This window comes from Lagopus muta, chromosome 4, assembly GCF_023343835.1.
Source record: "Lagopus muta isolate bLagMut1 chromosome 4, bLagMut1 primary, whole genome shotgun sequence".
Lineage (NCBI taxonomy): Eukaryota > Metazoa > Chordata > Aves > Galliformes > Phasianidae > Lagopus > Lagopus muta.
The window spans coordinates 41886880-41899213 of record NC_064436.1 but is presented as its reverse complement, the minus strand read 5'-3'; the positions used below and the strand labels follow the sequence as shown (position 1 = coordinate 41899213).

The window sequence follows — 12334 nt, the reverse complement described above, 5'->3', positions numbered from 1 at the left end:
GTTTATTTCACTGTGTGCTCACTGAATGTGTTTTCATCCATCAGGAGCACTGGCTAAACTCTAAGAACTGTTAATGTGAACAAGATGAGCAGAAGTTATCTCTTACCTGCAGCGTCTGAGGCATGGACTCAGATGTGAAAGATCCAAATCCTTTGTTTCAGGGCCTAACATCCCTTATATATATCTCTAAGCTCCCTCCTGTGACTTTCCATCCCCCCAACATGTCAACAGAACACTTATCAAGTCTCCTTCATGCCTGGACACTAACTGCCCATGCAAGTGCTCATCCAATCAGAGCCACAAGTTGCTTCTATTCACATACTTCTTCTCCAGTCAGGGTCTCACGCGCCCCATTTGACTTCTGCTCTTGTCTCCTGGAGACAGTCTTTGTTCTCAGAGTTATTCCACCATCTGTCAAACTTATTTTTCAGCCTGTATTCTGTACCTTGTCTTGAACCCCCATGCATACCACAGCTCAAGAGGGAATTAAGAGAATACAGTGGGAACTGAGTATTCAAAGTTTGATAACATCACAAGCTGTCTCCTAGAACTAAACATAGCTGTTTGATGAGAATTTAGGTATTTCATATTTGTCAAATAATGTAATTTGATGAACAAGATGTAAGATAATCCAAAATGGAATAGATTTATTTAGAATTCTGCCAACTGTGCACTCTGAAGTGAGATATACTGGTAGTTATACATAGTTACGACATCTGAATATTTAAGTCTTGACAAACTAATTGTATGAATCTAGACTGATGGAAAAGTACTTCCTTTCCTTCAAAGGGAAATCTTGGTATTTAGCAATCCAGTATTTATTTGAAGAAATCTAGAAGCATTAAAAAAAATCAAATCTTTGTTTTAGCTATATAGTGCGTATGTACACATGTACAAAACCTAGGAGAAATTTCTCTGATTGGATATGAATTTTTCGATGTGAGAAAGTTTATGAACTGAATGAGTTCTGCAAAGCTGCAATTCTGAACTGCAGAGGAACCAAGAATTATTTTAGCTACAGGAAATATTTGACATTAATTACTTTTGGCATTCTCCCTCAGTTCTTGTCCTTTTCAAAGATCTTAGAAGAATTTGTATTCATAGTGATAGTCTGAATGACCCTACATGTAAAAATAATAGAAGAAACAAGAAAATAAATGTCTTGTTTTCTATACATGAGACCTCTCCAGTACAAGAAGCAAAAGTGTTTTCATGATGCAAGGAATGTATCTGTGTGTATCTGTGATAAAGTGGTATATAAAATAAGCTTATAAGCTTTTTTTTTTTTTTTTTTTTTTTTTTTTTTTTGGTAGTCATTGAGCACCGTATAGTTCTATAGTTTGCTGCTTCCAGTATTTATTTATTTAAATCTGATAGTTATAAAAAGGTGCATGTTAGCGTTATCTTTTTTAAAAGATTATGCATTTTTCTCATACATCTCCAAAAAGACCTGCTAATGCAGTTATCTCTACACAGTTAGAAGGTTTGTACTCATTTATCTCATAAAATATCTATAATTTTGTATCATATATATTTTTTGAGTACTAGATGCTCCATACCACATTGTCAGGAAGTGCACAGATTACTCTGTGACCTTATTTTAAAATTCTAGTTTAAACACTGTTTCCAGCCCTTTAACAAGGTTAGGAAATGAGTGAATTTATTCCCCTTTAGGGTCTGAAACTCAATAGCAGACTATAAATGCCAAAAATAAAGGCCTAAAAACCCAAACTTCTGCAGGACATAACTATCAAAATGCTTACATTACACATATCGAATGTGATATTTGTTGAAGCATTAACTGAGCTGAGGCAGTTTCTTTCAGCTTACTTGGTCATTTTAAATATATGTATGTAAAAATCCCATGGATGTATCTTTTTCTTTCACTTGTGAAATTTCTTGTGTATTTCAGTTACCAAATCATTAAAACATAAGCTGCTTACCTCTCTGCATTAGCATGACCTTGTCTATGTGTAGCATACATCATGTTCTGATTAACTAATATTATTTGCAGTTTCCAAAGCAATATAACAGCATTTGCTTTGATTAAATTATTATTGCTTACAGCAGTTACAAATCAGACTTGATTGTGACTCCACAACTTCTTTAATAAGCAAGATTTTACATAACTAATAACTTTCCAATTGCTGATGTTTTGTAAATTATTCTTTCCCAATTAAACACTACATGCTGAACTAGCCAATGCACTGTTCTGAAAATCTATAATTCAAAGATGCACTTTTCCTAAATCACAGAAAAATTTTATAGCCCTGATTATCCAGAGCTATATATCAAAACATACTTGATGATCAAAATGACTCTGCTGAACTGAAGGAAATCAATAAGGAACTGTCTTTGCTATTGATTTAAGTACCCCACATTCAGCAACAATGAGTAGAAATAGAGTGAAAATGTTCCTTATAACTCACTACCATAAACATGTGAGAAGCTCCTGGATGCCTCTGGAATAAATGAAAGGTATCAAAATGTCAGGGAATTTGATGGATATGAATACTACGACAACAGCTGAGGAGGTTTATTTCACCTCTAGAACAACAGAAGTAACCTTCTCTGAGGACTTCCAAAAAGTAATTCAGAATTGAACACATCAGTAGAAAAGCTTGGGTATAACTTAGGCTTTGAAGAAGTATTCAGAAAAGGAAGTTATTCAGAATGCCTTTCTCAGAGTTTAATTGTCCATTATTATGTGCATCTTCTGTACTGAGGCAGAAGAAAGGATTCTCCATGTAATATGTAATTACCAGAGAGTTTCTGAGTAGAAAAACTCCCATTATATTAAGGATTAGTCTTTTCAACTTTATTTCCCAATTACACTGTCTTCCTGCAAATCTTTAGTATTCCATAATATTTTTTTTATTTGGTGGCCACTTTAAAGACAAGATGTTTTAAATGTAAAATATTTCTACAGTTTCATTAAAAACTGATGGATTAGAGATGGATTAAATGAATCCAGCCCCAGGAAACAGTCCAGTTACAGCATACAAGAACTAAGGAATCATACCATAAATTACATTACTCATGGAGCTATTCATGGACATTAAGCCCTTTGCATAAGCTTATGTACTATTCTTTAAATGCATCATGTGTATTGCTCTCAGATAGCATGCTCTGATCAATAGGGGTGAAAACAGTGCATGTTACCCAAAAGTAAAACTGTAATTACTTTCCATTATAAAGCATAGTCAAAATATAAATTAGAAGGAACAAATGAGTTTATTATTATTATATATTATGTATTATATATTATATATTATATATTACATAGTATATATTACATATTGCATATTATATATTACATATTATATTATTATAATATTAATAGGAATTAATATATTTTGCACTTATTTGGACAACAACCCTGTTCACACTAGTTGCTCTGACTAATGACTGAATGAGATCGTCAATGAGGTTCTGGACCAGACTCTCTAAAACAGTTTTTCCTCAACCAGAGCAGTGTTTGTTCGTGGACGGGTTCCCAAGGCTGGGTAAATTGCATAGACTAGCTGTTGGAAAAGGCTGATCAGTTGAGGTCTTGAAAGAGCCTGAGAGGATGCTGGAATTCAATAGGTGGTGGAGATTTGATGTCCAATTTACATAACTTCTCTTGCTGAACTGTGAAAATCCTGAAAAAAAAGGGATCATAGTTCTAATGGTACCAGAGGTTCCCACTAAGGACCTGCCTTTTGTTTCATCAGCCCTCTTAAATTTCATTGGGTAGCACGAAATTTTAGAGGACCATGTAAACACAGGTGTTTAATCCCATTTATTTATACAACTCTATGTCCTTGTATGCATGTACTCTTATTCTGCCATAATGCATCTTAACTTCTGTGAATTTTGGAAAAGAATCCTCCAAAATTAGGAAGAAATGAAACAACCTCTTGATTGAATTTGCAGTAAAATTGTTCCAGCAAAGTCTTTTGTTACAAGAATTATTTTGTTTCATATTTACAATTTTTATTTACTGTAATTCTGAAATAGCAGAAGGATGAAAAATCAACCAATCAAAAAAAAGAAAAAAAGAAAAAAAAAGACAGCTAGAGGTTGTCATGAGTTAGATCAGCCCATCTTGGGACTTGTAGAGAGTGATTTGAACTGCAACATATACATATCAAAACAAACAAACAGCATCAACAGCAAAACAACACAGAAATAATCCTACAAGGAGATAGAGCTTATTAAAATTACCCTGAAAAATTACTTTTTGTTCACATTCATGTTAGGTAGTCATTAATATTACTTTACCCTCCTCTACTTAGCCTGGCACTCCAGTGCATTCAGGACTTCACCGAAGGATGAGTACAGTTACCCAAAATTAAAAATAAGAAGAACAAGAAGAGAAACTCAGCAGGCATGTTTAGAATCTTAGATTGATTCCTTTAGCAAGTAAAGTAAAAGAGAAAAAGTGAGTTTCTACATGAAAAAGCAGTACATTTTCATGAAGCATCTAAAATACATTAGTAATATTCACAGAATCACAGCATGAAGTTGGCATGACCCTCGTGTTCCACCTGCTCCAACCCCTCCCAACAAAGACAACAGAGCAGAATGCTCAGGCCCACACCCTGGCCCTTTTCAAAGATCTCTAAGGAGACTCCACTGCCTCTCCGGGCAGTCTGTGCCAATGTTCCATCACCTGCACAGAACAGTGCACTGCTTGGTGTTCATGGGGAACTTCCTGTGCTCCAGTTTGTGCCTATTGCCTCTTGTCCTGGCACGACGCATCACTGAAATGGATTTGTCCTCTTTGCACCCATCCTTTAGATATCTACAGATATTGATGGGATCATATCTTGCTTTTTTTCTTTTTTCTTTTTTTTTTTCTCTAGGCTAAGCAGTCCCAGCTCTGTGCAGTTACCACTCATGGGTAAACTTCTTTGCATTACAAGAGGTATTACAACAAGCTTTCCCTTGCAAAAGCATTCATTGTGTTTCTCTTGCAAAAAAAAGTTGCAAGGGAGCTGGATAGAAGTTGGACCTTTAGAGGTCCCTTCCAACTCAAATGATTCTGTAATTCTGTGACTGCTGAGTTGTATGGATGGACAGCTTGTTGTAAGGCAGACTCTCTCCATCCCTTTTCTCTGGTAAAGATTGTGGAAAGCAGTCCTTCCATTCATTATGAATGCTGTAATTTTGCCAGAATTGCTCATTTTCAATAATCATAGAACGGCTTGGGTTGAAGGAACCTTAAAGAACATCTAGTAACCAACCTCACTGCCTTCGGCAGGATTGCCAACAATTAAGTCAGGCACCAGTTTAGGTTGCCCAGGAACTCACTGGACCTGGCCTTGTGCACCTCCAGGAATGGGGCATCCACAGCCTCTGTGGGCAACCTGTGATGGTGCCTCACTATTCTGAGTGATATCTCCCCTCTTTTAGTTTAAAACCATTTCCCCTTGTCATATTATTGTCAGAATCTGAGAAAAGTTTGTCTCCATCCTGTTTACAATCTCTCTTCAGTTACCAGAAGGACATAATGAGGTCTCCCTGGAGCCTTTTCCAAGCTAAACAACAGCAATTTCCTCAATCTTTCTTCATAGAAGAGGTGTTTTGTCACCCTTTTGTCATCCTTTTGGACCCCTTCTGGATCTGCTCCAACAGCTCCACAGTCTTCTTGTGCTGGAGCCCCAGACCTGGACACAGTACTCCAGATGAGGTCTCACAAGGCAGAATACAAGGGACAATCACCTCCCTCTCTCTCCTGGCCACCCCACTTTTGATGCAGTCCAGGAAACATTTGGCCCTTTTTGGACTGCAAAAGCACACTCCTAGCTCATGGCTGGACCATCAGGAGCCCCATGTCCTTCTTCTCAGAGCTGCTCTCAGTGAGTTCTCCCATTCTGTACATATATCTCGGATTGCCCCAACTCAAGTACAACACCTTGCAATTAATCTTGTTGAGCATCATTAGATTCCTATGGGCCCACGTATGTAGTTTGTCCAGATTCCTTTGGATTGTGTCCCTTCCTTTTATTATATCAACTGCACCACCCAGCTTTTTTGGAGGTCCACTCTGCTGGAGTTTTGTAAGTGAGCCCAGGATATGGGTAAGCTTTCTATCTATTCTCTTTTTGTTATCATAGTCTGCTTTGCCTAACTCTCTTTTTTATTTTGTAGTTATAACATCTTAATATTCATTGATTATACAGCTGCCCTCTGGGAAGTTCTCTTGAAGGGATTCCATTGCCTTGTGGAATCCATAAGAAGACAACTTAATGGCAGCTGTTCTAGGAAGTGGCATGTTAGATCAGACACTATGAAATATGTGTGGACATAGAGTTAAAAAAAAACAAACAACTTAAGCAGAATTAGTCTTTTGTCTGTCCTTGCTTACTGAACTTTCCTTGAATATAAAGAAGTAAGGCATGTACATTCTTGTTGAATATACATAATGCAGTTATAGCAACATAAATTTTTTTAAGAGATATTTGGGGAATAAAGCTCTTTCTGTAATGGAAGAGTTCCACTAAAATATTTTTATTTTGTTTAGGATTATACTAAAAGAAATTTTACTGACTTTTCTACGATTATTTTTTGTACTACACTGTACAATTCTTTTGGGCTTTTCATTTTTAAGTTTGATTTAAATCACATTAGTTTTATTGTTATTGCAGATAATAAGCACATTTTTTTTTTCCAGAAACTGTTTTAAAAGAACCTGTGTTTTTTCCATGTTCCCTTTGTAATTTGAATTTCTCCCTTAAATAATTTATGATGCATAAGCCAACTACAAATTAATTAGCTTGTTTAATTAACAAGATATGAGTACCCATCAGACTCTATGTTCCTCCTTGCTGAGAGATACAAATAATTCAGATGGCAAATGTGAATGCTGTTGACAGATAAAGTACAGTCTTGCAGAGATAACTTTAAAGGATTACAGTGTTTCAGCTGAGGATTGATGAGCTGTTTAGTCAAGAAATTTCAGCAGGAAAGAAATCATGAGAGGTATGTATCAAATCAATATTGAACTTTTCCACATGAGCAACTATGTTGAAAATGCTTTTGCAAAAATGCAAGAAAATTTCCCAGCTAGTCAGGGTGGTTCATACACATTTATCAGGGGAAGAAAAGGAGGAAAAAAAAAAAAAGAAAAAAAAATCAATGCACTCTTAGTCTTCAGTATAAACATAGAAAATAATTGTCAGGATCCTCTTCTTCCAGCTCCTGCCTGTGGGCACAGCTCATCCGATGGTTCTAGAAGCCTTCAAGATATCCCTCATCCTAAAAATTTGGATGATTCCATAAGCACCTCCTTGCTGAAGCAGAATACAGTCTGCCCTGTGATCACTTTGAAGGGGCTGCAAATTGTGGTAAGTTTTTAACAAGCACTTCCAAGAGAAAGTCCTAAGTCATTAGAGCTTGAAGCATTTCAATTAGATTCTATAGATGCAAAAAAACTGTTCAACCATGGGCACTTTCTAAAGCTACTTTTGTTTTTTTGCAATACCACCAGACAATTTTACTGAAGCACAAAAATTTATCGCTGGATAATTAACTGGATAATTCTTTTTGTAAGGGGATGCACTATAGATCTCCAGCCCTGCTTGAGAGGCATTTTTTACGGTGCTTGAGGTGGAGACCTACAGGGACACATTGTATCTACTCACTGAAAGCCCCGGAGAGCAGTGAGACGCAGAGGATTTCCTTCAGAAATATCAGATCTTCCTACCTCCAGGACTTCAGCAATGACCAGTCAAAGCCTGCTTATATTTGCACAGTATGTAAGTGAGGAGATTGCATTAGAGTGAAATTACATCAGAACCAAGATTCTCATAACATTAAAGTTCTTAACATTTAAACAACCACACACAGAACACTGCTTTAGTTGACCTTTAAATGTGCAATCCAGTACCATCAGACAGCATTAGAGTTTTAGAGCAGCTTCGTGTGTTCCACCCACCACGCTTTGTCAGGCTGGTTATGTCCTTCACCTGCTACTCTTTGATCCTCATTTCGCCCTCATTTCTTCCTGAATTTTGCTCTCTGCTCCAGTCAAACCTGTTGAGTTTAGGCATGATCTGTGATTTTTGCAAATGTTATTGTCTCTGACGAGGTGATGGCCTTTTTCACCTTAACACTCCAGTTCTTATTAAATGCTTAGAACATACTAAAGTCTGTTTCCTTAATGAAATGCTCTATGGAAAAAAAAAAATTAAAATAAAAAAAGCACAAGCAAGCAAAACCAGCCTGCAGCCTTTCTTTTCTTTCATTTTTTTTTTGTCCTTGCTGCTTTTTTTTTTTTCTCTCCAGCCTTCTGAAGTCTGCCCTTTAAAAAGTTTGCGGTATATCACTGCTGTAGGACATGGATGGCAGTTACTAGAATACTAAAGCTAAGTATGCAGCGTGAACTACCAGCTGGAGACCTGCATCTGTTCACCTCATACAGAGGTGCCCTGTTCTTTGATACTAACATTGGCTGGAGTTATGTCTATGTACTGTATTTATGGTTTTCTGACTACTGTATGTGACTCAGATTTTTGGTCTATCTGTTGATGACCTTTTACCAGCATTTGTCATCCTACAGTTTGCACAGAAAAAGAAACGTACATTGGAACTGTTAGAGAATCCCTCAAATAATGATCTCTTTCAATGCTCTTCCAAAACGTTTAAGTGGAGAGGCTGATACTTGCAATGTTAAACAAACCTGTACTCCCATTCCATAGTAAGCATTGCAATGCCCGAACCGGATGTGAAGACACTCCATCAGCCTGTATTTTTCAAATACTCCTGTAGACAGTAATAGCAATCAACATAACAAAGAGATTACCATGCCTCTTGCTATTTTGTGTGTTTATGTATCCAAGAGAGAGACATGTTAATTAGACCTTACTACTGTCTCTTTTTCCATGAATATTTCAACATAACACTGTTAACTGCCTTAGGGAATAGGTCAATCATGCTGAACTTATATCATTGCAGGCATAGCACTAACCTTCATGCAGTGCACATTTAATATCAAAACCTCATATTTTTTTCTATGATATCCTACAACAAATATTAACCCTTACACTACTGTTAGTCATCTACTTATTTTCTGCAGTGTGAGAGGCTTTGCCATTTAGATATCAGGGGTATTATTGCTAAAGGCTTTTATTTCTTTATTTTCTTTTAATGGTTAATTTATAAAATGCATTGGTACAGGAGGGAGGAACTTTGAACTTGCATTTGTGTATTTTGCAGATCTTTTTGAGAGATCTAATCCATTCAACAGTAAGCTTATTTAGCTAAATAACTTTCCTTGAACAGCTTTCCCACTGAATATCATAAAAGCTAGTTTAAATTAGTATACACTGAGAAAATGCACAAAGAGAACTGAAATTTCGGTTTTTACAGTTGTCTGAAAAAAATTAAGGTAGGAACTGAAGTTAGTAAAGTAATAAATAATTATAAATCTCTTGTTGTAGCCAGTATTTATGAGAATCACAGCCCCATCCCAAGGATTAGGGCAAGAGACCCCAGCATTCAGCTCTCTGCTGTTTCACAGAACTTGGTTGGCTGCTTCTTCTAGCTGAGTATGCTAAAGGGTTGACCTTATTTTCATCATTTCTACAAGGAAATGTAGAACAGCTGAACTATTGATATACAAGGCTAATATATTTGTTAGCAAACTTGCACAAAAAAATATGTGGATTGAGTTGTCACATCCCTGAGCAGCTTCAGGTCAGTTTGCTAAATGTCAACTACTCATCAGCTACTGCCTGTATATGTTTATTAAAGTGCACGCCCAGCAGTAAAAATAACTTAGCATTCAATTTTAAGTATTTCCTAATGTTGAAAGTGTTTTTACTAGTTAGGTAGTGACTATAAAATCACACAAAAGACATGCCTGTATATGTGCACACTAAAACCAATTGTACAGATGTAAGTTAGTCTGGTTGTGCTTCATCCCATCACATAGATCAAACAGCTAGAATGACATGCTCAAAGTGTAAAGCTTGCCAGAGTAGTCTTCACACTTAGTGTCCATTGCATGCTAGGAAGACACCTATGAAATTGCCCTTACAATTTTCTGCATGAGAAAGCCAAAGAGATGAGGGACCACATCAAAAGCAGCCTCAAAGTTTAGTAGCAGGGCCTCATTGGCAACTAGGCTATTGAGCACCACTGCAGTAAAGTGACTGTGAGTGGCTTCACACAGGACAGCTCAAAGTTTGTAACTTGCAAAAGCTATTATGGCTGTTTCAGTCTTCTAACCTGATCACAATCCATTATCACATATCATTAAAGCCTACAGTTCATGTTCTAAATATAATCTGTTAAGTCTCAAGTGTAATGCAAGTCTATATTCTCACTGTCATTAGATGGCAATAGCAAAGCTGCCAGCTGGAGACTGCTTGTTACTTATGTGTTCTGAGTTAGCAGTTCTCTTTAAATCCCAGCATTGGCAAAAATATCAAGTACTGTGTTTGCTACGCATCCCTGTTGAGAGCTGGGATAAAAATGAAGGGAAAAGGTGTAAGAGCCTGCTGGTCAAGTAGTGGGTATTTTATAGAAAATAGTTACAGTAATGGAGCAAATACAAAAGAAAGGTTTAGAAGAACATATCTCAAAAACTGCATTCCACTTCCAAGTGGTTTTGATGTAGCCTTAAGGTCTAGTGTTGTTGGCAATGTCAAGTTGATAGTGCAGCCTGTAGCTCAAGACATGAATTATTTGTATATGAGCAATATATTTTTCAGAAATTGCAAGGGAGTGGGTAGACAGTTGATTACTGGGAAAGCGAGAACAATCAACAGCTTTTATCTACTTCTAACTTGAAAATATTCTTTTTTCATGCCCACTGCATGAATTCTAAGCAGGTATTTTCCTTAAAGGAACTGTGTGTTCAGAACAAGAATAGCACAAGCCTTTCTAGAAATTCTGCAGTCTCAGCTGTACTTTTAGGTGTAACATGAACAAAATAAATGCCAAGGAGTCATTTTGAAGGAAAGAATACAAATTTTTACCATCCATAAAGACAGAATCCATTTTAGAGCACTGCTTATAAGAGCTTCTGAATCTCATCACTATTGTATTTATACCAACTTTTCTACTTTGTAGACTTTATATTTTAGCAGATCATGACTGCTTTACAGGTGTAATAGCAGCTTAATATGAGAAATCTTGTAAGATCTATTTAAACTTTTTTTCAACTTGCAAACACAGGATTGAAAACTAATCACGGTGTACAAATTCTTAGTTCCAAAAGAATCTAGTAACCCAGGCAGATTTCTTTCATTAAATAATTTAAAAATCACTGAACAGATGAGAAGTACTTCCTTTTTTAAAGTGAATATTAGTATTGCAATATTGATACCATTTCTTTTGAAATGGTCAACAATATTCCTGTGATCATTGTCTGAATCAAAAAGTAATGTCATTCCAAGGGATGTGATCTAATCTAGCCTGGAGTTAATGAGTGATTTTGTTTCCCCCATGGACTGCGGGTTTAGTGCTCCATTCCATTCTTAATTCACAAATTTGGAATGAAAAATGTGGCCACTTTCCAGTTTCTGTATGGACGGGTTATTCAAAATCCATAAAAACTCTCACATTTGAAATATAAATAACATTTGATACCGCAGTTTCTCACAGACTCGTATTTTGTAAGAAAACTCTAGTCAAGATTCTTCACTGCACTACTTAGATGGCAATACAGAGTTACTTCATAAAACTCGGTAACTCCAGTGAGACAGGCTTCTTCCACATATTTAACTACCAGCAATTCTGGAGAAAATTAAGAAAAAACCTATATTATGAAAATAGAAAGAAGAACATGAAGTTAACAACTAATCAGTAAATTGGCATACTCAGCTGGGTTGCTGAGCAAACTGCAGGATTACATTCAGGTGAATCTGAAAGAAAACTCAGGTGCTCTTTCAGAACAAAAACAAGAACCAATAAGTTAGCAAGAAAATGTGCTAGTATTACCAAACTAGAAAACTAGCAAATCTTGCTATATTTGTGCCTGTTAGACATGCTTCTCTACATACAGATTTAGACCTTGAAACCTCATTGATTGCAAAGTACAACACAACCCAATAGAGAAATTTCTGGAGTAGCATTCCTCAGCACCAGCTTGTACTAACTCTACACCTGGCCAGCAAGTAAGGCCTGAGAGTCATAGTTCAGCACCCTTCTCTCTATTTGCCTGACAGAAATCCCAATTGTTCAAGTCTTTGTTTGCAGATATCTTGCACTGACAACCATTTTACCTCCTTCATATAGTTTATGTCAAACCCTTTTCTAACTGAGTCAAGACTTCTACTTAGGTCTCAGATCATGAAACTTCATAAATGAAGATGAACTTACATAACATGCACACAAAAAT

The 12334-nt window shown here is 36.4% G+C and overlaps 1 long non-coding RNA gene across 1 annotated transcript; it reads left to right on the top strand.

Moving 5' to 3' along the window:
• Positions 1–6016: 6016 nt before the first annotated feature.
• On the top strand, positions 6017–11424 carry LOC125691640 (uncharacterized). Its single transcript, XR_007376189.1, has 3 exons — positions 6017–6068; positions 7186–7334; positions 7541–11424. It is a non-coding gene; the product is annotated as an uncharacterized LOC125691640 (long non-coding RNA).
• Positions 11425–12334: the final 910 nt, after the last annotated feature.